This window comes from Rhipicephalus microplus, chromosome 6, assembly GCF_043290135.1.
Source record: "Rhipicephalus microplus isolate Deutch F79 chromosome 6, USDA_Rmic, whole genome shotgun sequence".
NCBI lineage: Eukaryota > Metazoa > Arthropoda > Arachnida > Ixodida > Ixodidae > Rhipicephalus > Rhipicephalus microplus.
The window spans coordinates 84,533,566-84,542,449 of NC_134705.1; the positions used below are offsets into that span (position 1 = coordinate 84,533,566).

The 8,884-nt window shown below is 56.3% G+C and overlaps 1 pseudogene; it reads right to left on the minus strand.

Annotated features, from left to right (window-relative positions):
- Nucleotides 1-3,484: 3,484 nt before the first annotated feature.
- LOC142766219 (U2 spliceosomal RNA) lies at nucleotides 3,485-3,656 on the minus strand (annotated as a pseudogene).
- Between the last annotated feature and the right edge of the window lie 5,228 nt (nucleotides 3,657-8,884).

The following is an 8,884-nucleotide window of genomic DNA, read 5'->3' on the forward strand; positions in this document are numbered from 1 at the left end:
GGGGGTGGGGGGTGATCGTCAACCCATGTTTAAGTGTAGCTGACGACCTAAGACAAAGGGGAAGAAAAGGAGGGAGTGTGTGACCTCCTCCCCCTAGTCGGGGGAGAAGAGAGAAGAGGGGTGCGCTCGCCGAGAGAGGAAGAGGAAAAAAGAAAATGAAGGGAGAGAAAAAAAAAAACCACGGCGTGCGCACCAGTGAGAGTCGCGGGCTACCCGCTACATGGTGAGTGCAGCTGGCAGCCCCAAGAAGGCAGAGAGAGTACTGACCGCCTCAGCAGAGAGGAGGGTACCAGAAGGAATTAGTAAAGAAGACAGAGGAAAGAGAGCGAGTGAGAGAAGAGAAAAGAAAAAAAAAAAAAAAGGGAAGGCAGGAGAACCCGGTTGAGCGTGCCCTCTACTGACACGTGTCAGCAAAGGCGCTTCCGGAAAAAAAAAAAAAAAGGAGCGTGCAAGAGTAGAGAGAAAGTCGCCTGGCTACATTGTTAGTGTAGCTGGCAACAGTGGGAGCGGGAGGGGAGCCTTAGCGCGGGCCACGTGGACGGAAAGTAGAAGAGAGGAGAAAAAAAAAGAGAGAGAAAAGTGAAGAAAGAGGAGAGAGCGGAGACGCTGCTTCCACGTGGTCACCAGCGGCGCTCGCTGGTGTCCAGAGTAGAGGCGCGCTCCGAAAGAAAAAAAAAAAAAAAAGCGTGCAAGGAAGGCTTGCGCTATCTTACATCACTTGGGCAGATGATGCAAGGGCCGCTGAGCCAACTAATACACAAGAAAAAGGGTGCTTTTCAGACGGGAAGCTGCCGGCAAGGCCGGTTGGAGCAGCCCGTCTCGCCGAGCACGAGAACCCACCCCCCCAAAGGGGGGCGGAAAAGAAAGGCAAAAAAGAAGTGTTTTAAAGAACTAGCATCTCACCAATGACCAGAGCCAGAAATCCAGGGCAGCAGGAACCAAGTGTCAGCAGGGGGGTCCAAGAATCCGCAGGCAGTCGTTGCTGGTCGCTCGAACAAGCTAAGAAGGCATGCACACAACAACAACACAAGAAGAGACAGAGAAAGACACCGCACTAACCGGGCGGGTGGTCGATTGCTTCTACAAAGAGCAGGAGTAGGATGGACAAGCCAACACTACACTTTGATCTTAGCCAAAAGGCCGAGAAGCGATGCAATTCATTAGCACGTAATTAAAATCCATTCTTTCACACCTCGTACTTAGTTCTGGCCAAAAGCCGGGCAAACAGTAGCAAAGCAATTCCGACGTCCACCCATGCACAACCAGCATTGTGCACCGACAGCGGCAGCGCTGGCTTCACGGCATTGCTTTTATCCCCAGTCCGCTTGAAGTTTCTAGTTTCGCTTACAAACATGTTAAAACTGAAACCTTCTTTTTCCCAGAGGTCGAAGCCACGCGTGCTTGCTTGCATGCGTACTCTCTATGCGCCCATGACGTCACACCAAATGCTTGCTGGCGAACATTATCAGGCATGTCGCGAGGGATGCTACAGCATTTGTTTTAAAAACTGATGCATAGTGTACATGTCCAACTCGAGCACCAAAGTCTGGAAGGAAGGAAAAAAAAAAAAATGACTGTGCAAAATGTGAATACGTCACCCATCCAACATGGCTTCTACGCCGGCTGCCCAAGCAACGCCTCTGCAACGACGCCCACAATCATCGGCAAAAAGGTGGTGCCTTTGGCTGCTTCAGCACGCTCAACATATGCCTTGCAAGTTCCGACGTGGCGGAACACCGCACCGAGGTCGACGAAGGTCCTGCCGTGAAAGGCAGACCCGGGAATGCGTGCGAAACGTCTACCGCGTGGGTTGTGAAGCCGGTGAATGAAGGATCATGTGGCAGAGGGTGACGGAACGTGAGTGTGCGACTTGACGCTGCGATGTCGTTCAAGCGTTCAACGGGCCGGCAGGTTCTGTCTGTCGTGGTCGAAAACGTCCGAGTTTTGCTGATTCCGAGGGGTAGGAGTGCTATGGTGGCGTGTACGAGGCGCTGGTGCGGCGCTCCGTCGATCGTGCCGGACGGACATGAGGCGGCCGAAGGCGGTCGTGAAGTGGTCGCGGAAATCAGTGGAGAAGTACTCGCCTGCGCTTTTCGTCGAAGACGCGCGACAGACGGTCTTCGGGAGACACGGGTGGTTGCACAAATGCGACCGTGCGTCAACGTGCAGCCATATTCGTGGATTATTTCGCCCCATTACGATAGCTTCGTCACTGCGCTCGCTGGTGTTGCTTGTTTTTGTTGACCTTCACTTGTGGCTCACACCCACTGTGGGGGATTGGCTGGTTTGTTGTTCTGCTTCTTCGACTTCTACATACTCGGCTTAGTGAAGCTGTGAGGAGTGACGAGTGGGTACGGAGGCAAAGCGCGCCCGGGGCGTGATCTCACGCGTCCTGGGGTCCACGTCGCTTCAGGTACGTGCGTGGTGCGTCCGAACGTCTAGTGCGCAATTTTCTTGGAACTTCCAGCAACTGGCAATTCCATTGAGGTGAGCGTGCGAGGATGTTCGTTGTAATTAACGAGAGCCAACGGTGGATGAGCTGGTATGAGATGGTGTTCAGAAATGAAGTGTTTGATCAACAAGGCGATGCCCGCCGTGGTGGTCTGATGGCCGTAAGGTACTCGGCTGCTGACCCGCAGGTGGTGGGATCGAATCCCGGCCGCGGCGGCTGCATTTCCCTGTGCTCAGATTAGGGTGCACGTGAAAGAACCCCAGGTGGTCGAAATTTTCCCATAATCATATGGTGGTTTTGGGACGTCAAACCCCAAAGGTCAGTGGACATAGGAAAAGCACATCGGGGCTTTGCCGCTCCACCGTACAGCAGGTGTGTGCGGAGTGGGTCCTGTGGCGTTCTTTGCGATTTTAATTTGTGATGGGGAATAGTGTAGATGCGTAGACGTGGCGAGAGCACGCGTCTTCAGGTTCAGACGCCGCGTGAAGATGTGAAATAAAAATGCCTTCGCTTGCCACTGCAACTGTAAACAGAAACACCAACCAAACCCCATTTTCTAGAGGCTTTTTTTATTTTTCGTTGCGAAACGGGTGAATTCGAAAAGCGGAAATAGCTTGGCACATACATACACACTTCTACACACATACATACATACACATCGCACATGCATACACATCGTATACACACTTCTAGCTTTCCTCCGAAACAGTAATGATAATTTCCTCAATAGTTTTATTAATATGAGTAGGAACGTTAAAAAAAATAAGAAACTTGAGTATGTACGTGTGAACATAACAAAATAAAAGAGACCCTCCATATATGAAATACACACGGAAACATTTATTTTCCCAGAGCAATCGTAAGTGTAAACACAGCTAGCGCACTCCCTGCACGCGAATACCGCGTCAGCCGGGGCGGCGTGCCGCCACCGTCTCGGACACTCGACGCACCCAAGCCGTTTACCCCGGTATCATGGGTAAATCCGAACACTCCTTCTATCATTGAATTTATTGTCGAACTCACCCCGCAGGGGGTGAGTGGGCCGATCCCGGAGGTAGTGCAATACCGGGCCAACCCGTGGCGGAGGTGAAGCAAGCTTCAAGCACTCCGCCGCATCACAAAAATAAGTTTAATATCTTGGATCCAAATAGGATCCGTATCAGATATTAAGCTGATAAGAACAGATACTACAACAAAGAGAAGTTTATTTAGACTCTCAACACATTCGGCAACAGAACAGAAATATTTACAAATACCCAGCCAGGAATTCGGCTGTAATGACACTCAAGACAGCACTTGACCCAATTTGGGCACAAGAAGAACACAGTTGTATTGTACAGTAAATCATATAATATACAAAACCTATTTACATAGACAATGGATACAGTGAAATGAAAGCACATGATCTATTACGTATTTACATGCCGAAAAGAAACTTTATACAAAGATAAGCGGCGCTCCCGCAAACAAACATAAACACTACGGGGGGGGGGGGCGGTTAACAGGGGGCGGGGGGGGGGGGGCGGTTAACAGGGGGGACCAGAAGATACCTCGTGCATGGAGCACGCCTTAATATCAGTGTAACTACGACCGAGGGAAGGGCTACATGTCTGTGCTTGTGCTATAAGGGGGGGGGGGGGGGGTGGCCCCGCTTGGTTACAGAGTTGGGGGGTAGTTAATAGGGGATTAGGGGGGACACTAATTTACCATTGCGCAGGAAGAAAAATCTGGTGTGCCAGCGCCGGAGGAAGGATTCCTCGCCACTAGCCTCCAACTCCTCCGAGAGGTGCGCCCACACCAATCGCTTGATTCGGCTCACTGTGGGGTACGCGGCTCTAACGGGCTTCCTCCTCGCTTCTGCTAGCGAACGGCGCTGCCATATCACAAAGAGAGTGAGGGCGAAGACCACTCGCGCGAAGGTGCCCTTGTTGCGTCTGTGGTTTGGCGGAGGGCGGATGCCGAAGCACTGCGCAATCATGCGCCATACGGGTCTCGCAGCAGGGCAGTTTAGGAGCGCGTGGTCTTGTGTTTCTGTCTCTCGGCAGTTCGGGCAGCGGGCGTCGGGAACGATACCGAAATGGTGTAACCTTTGCCTCGTGGGGAGGACATTCCACGCCCGTTTCCAAAGGAAGTCTTGGACCTCACGGGGGGTGTCTCGACTGAACGTAGCGATTTCTCGCATCGCTCGCCTAGCACGTCGCTTGTCGTCTTCGTCGAGCTGGTGGGCCGTGAGTGTCTCGACCAGTCTGGCTGGCGGGTCGGACTCGATCTCGCATCCAGGGACCTCCTTTGCGAGCATACGCATAGTCGCTGCCGCCACCCTATAAAAGGGGGAGGGCGACTCGGCAAAGGGTCCGGAGTGACCACCCGCTTCAAGCCAGTCGTTGCCCACGCTGCTCCAGTAGAGGAGTAAACCCCTGCCCGCATAGTCGCTCTTCTGCGCTAGCGCACGGGCGGTCTTCAAGGCGAGGATCTTGCTCGTGGTCTGGACATGGGGGAGGCCAAGTCCTCCCTCGCTCGGTGCGAGCTGCAGAAGGTGGCGCTTGACTGGCGGGGGGTTGCCATCCCATATAAAGGCTGTTATGAGCTGGTTGAGGTGGTTCGCAATTCTGGTGGGCATGGTGGTCACTCGGCTAACGTGGGAGGCGAGGGCGCAGATGCTGGTCTTCACCGCTACGGCTTTGTCGCGCAGGGTAAGGTCGGAGAGCTTGGCGCGTTCAATAAGTAGGTGGGCCCTGTCTATCACTCTACGCCAGGTGGATGCCGCCACACCCTCGCAGGTGAATAGCACTCCCAGGACTTTCACAGCAGAGACAGCCTCGATCGTCCCAATAGCCTCAGCCGGAAAAGGGCCAAAGAGCAAGGCCTTACTCTTGGCTTCGTTTAGCCTTGCTCCCGATGCGGCGGCATAGGTGCTGAATACCTGGCGGAAGCGAACGAGACTGCGTGCATCTCTTAGAAAGAGTGAGAGGTCGTCCGCGAAGGCCAGGATCTTCAACTCCTCCAGGCCTGTTAGTGGCAGGCCCCTGATGCGTTCGTCGCTGGCCACAGATGTTATGAGTGGCTCGATGGAAAGGACGAAAAGGGTCGGGCCTAACGGGCACCCCTGCCTGATACCTCTTGTGTACGGGAAAGAGTCGGTCGTGGCACCGTTCACAGCTACGCAGCACTGCAGGTCCTGGTAAAGAAGCGCGATGACCGCGACGAACTCTTCCGGGAAACCAAACTCGGCCAGCGTTCCAAGCAGGTAGGAGTGCCTCACCCTGTCAAAGGCCTTAGCCTGGTCCAGGGAGAGGAAGGCCCCAGCGACTCGCTTGTAGGAGGCATACTCGAACACGTCCCTGGTCAACGTTAGGTTGGTGTACATAGAGCGGCCAGGGACAGCGCAGGACTGGTGCGGAGCGATCAAGTCCGGCAGGAAAACCTTCGTTCTGTTGTTTACTATGGCCGCCACGATCTTATAATCTACATTAAGTAGGGTGATCGGGCGCCAAGATGACGGGTCGTTCGGGGGCGCACCGTCTTTAAGGATCAGGACGATCCGTCCCGCACCGAAGGAGGCCGGCTTTGCACGCTCCCCCAGTACCAGGTTGACGATATGCAGAAGGGGGGGGCCAAGGACGTCAAAAAAGGTCATGTAGAACCCCGCTGTCAGGCCATCGATGCCTGGCGCCGAGTTGGGCGACATTGACCTGATTGCCTGGCGGAGTTCGTCGAGTGAAGCGGGAGCGCATAGGGTCTCGCATTCGTCGACTTCGAGGCGTCGGAGGTTCTTGAATAAGGCCTTGTCGAGGGCGGGGTCGGGCTGCACTTCGCTCGGGTCGGGTTCGCTAAAGGCCACCTTGAAGTGGTCGCGAAATGTGGCCTCGATCTCTGCCGGGTCTGAAGTAAGTGTGCCGTCGGGGCGCAACACTTCCGAGATGCGCAGCGACCCGTTCCCACTGACCTCGCGCAAGTCCGCGTCCGACGGATCGCCCGGGACGGCTCGCGCCGCTCGGGTTCCCTTGGCAGTCGCACTGAGCAGCCTGTCGTGTTGGACCATGAGTGAGTCCAAGTAGTCGCGAGTGCAAGTCGTGAGAGCGTCAGCACTTTGGATAATCCGGATTCTGCGTAGAATCTCATTCAGTCTTGCTGTTAAACGCTTCTTCCGTGCGCTACCCTCCTGCTGCAGGAGTTCCCGCCACGTCGCCTTCAGGTCGTCCCAATCGGCCGGGGATGCGCAGGGGGAAGCCAGGAGCGAACTTTCCAGCCGAGACCTAATGCGCGCGACGCACTCATCGTCTTGCAAGATCACGGGGTCGAGGCGCCAGGCTGCGTCACGCCGCCGGGCACCCGGCTTCGCTTTCACGGTTACTACCACTGGGGCGTGGTCCGATGACTTCACCAGGGTGTTCGGCAGAGCGAGGACCTCGCACGAGATGACAAGGGGAAGTAGCATGTCTGGAACATAAATGCGGTCTAGCCGGCTCTCTGTGTGTCTTGACGTGCGGGTTGGTACAAAGTCATCACCGTGGTGGTGGACCCAGGCGTCCGTGAGCATGAGGTGTCGTAGAATCTTGGTGAGCTCCTTGGCGTGGTAGGATGAGCCACCGCGCCCCGGGCCTCTTACATCCCTCGTGGTGTCGACGACGCAGTTAAAGTCGCCGAGGACCACGTGGGGAAGGGGCTCGAGAAGGTAGGCGTGCAGGTCCCGGAAGAACCGATTGGTGTCCGAACGCGTGACGGGTGCGTAGACGTTAGTGAATCGAAACTTCCTCCCGTCGATAAATAAGTCGAGTAGGAGGGTTCGTCCGTCTGCTCCGAACACGCAATGCGCCTTTTCCCGGTAACGGCCCGAGACGAAAATCACGCCGACGCCACACGCCTTGGCATTCGTCAGGGAAAAAAACCCTTCGACCTGACAGTTACGACGGAAAAGGGTCACGTCGAGAGGGGTCCTAAAGTTGGCTTCCTGCACGAACAGAAGGTCGATGCCCTGGTTCTTGGCGAACGACACCACAGCGCTTTGCTTGACTCGGTTGCGAAACCCGCGAACGTTCCAAGTTGCAAATCGCAGTGGCGTCATCGGCTAGCGTGACGTAACGACAGACGGAGTGCGGAGGGGGAAAGGAGGAAGCAGCGCGCGCCGGCGCTACGGAGAGGGGGAAACATACGGCGCCGAAAGAAAGGAGGAGGCTGCGAGAGAGCGGGTGAGGAGAGGGAAGCTACGCAGCCGGCGAGGGCAGAGATCGGGCGCAAACTCAATGTTGGGGGCCAGCAGGTTTGGGGGGGGGCTCCCCTTTGCCGGCGCTGTTTGTGTCGAGCTTCTTCGCTTTTGCGTGCGGGGGAGCATCGCTGTCGCTGCTCCGCCCTTCAGGCCCGGGTCGGCGCTGCCTTGGCTCCTTGCTAGGAGTCCTGTGGCGGGCGGTCTCAACGTCGTCTTTCCGCCTTCGGGAGCGCGAGCGGGTTCGCTGCTCGCGGCCGGGTGCCGATTGGTCCGCCGTCGTATTTGGGCGTAGCGCTGAGGGAACGGAGGGAGGGAGAAGGGTGGTCCTGTCGCCGTCACGATCGCCGGGAAGCATGTAAAACCCGCGGCTTACTATGGGTACCTCGTCCCGGGCGGGGTCTTGGGCTTGGGGTTTCAGGTCCTCGGAGGTCACTGGGGCCAGCGCGTTCGCGGGTGCTTTCGGGTCGGGGGAACTTGCCGCATCCAGCACAGGGGCATCGGGCGACGCTTCCGGTGCAACAGGCAAACTTTGGCAAACAACCTCGCCCAGCGGGTGTGCGGGTGACGCGAGGGGTGACGATGGAGTCGACACGGTTTCAAAATCGCTCGATTCCGTGTCGGAGGATGAGGCGGGCGCGGTAGAAGCCTTCATCCGCGTCTCCTCCACCGTTGCGGTCAAGGTGGTAGTTCCGCCGCTGTCTGTGACCTGGTCAGAGCTCGTATCGCGCTCCTCAGAAAGGGGGGCCTTCGTAGTCGTGCGGGATGACGACTTGGGCGAGAGCACCTGCAGGCGCGAGGAGGAGCCAACTGCCCTTGGTGAAGCGGGGCTGCGTAACTGGGAAGGGGCTGTAGCGCGGTCAGGCAAGGAAGGGAAACCGCGGGCTGCCGACGCGTAAGAGCGCCTGCGGAAGCACTCCGCGGTACCGTGCTGACCACCGCAGCGCTTACATTCTGCACTACAACCCTCCGTCTCGTGGCCGAAAGTGCTACATCGTTTACAATAGGCGGTGGTACACGCGGTTGCCATATGCCCAGACTCGCCACAGCGCGCGCACACGCGCCGCATCCCCCGGTATTCGCACATTACCCTGTGCCCGGCGATTGTCAAAAAGTTAGGAACGGGGCGGCTCATTTCTATCTTAACTAACCTGACCCCGTTCAACTTAGTCTGGCGAGAGGGTAAGGTGGCAAAGGAGATGCTCTTAACCTTGCCAAACTGGGCTAAA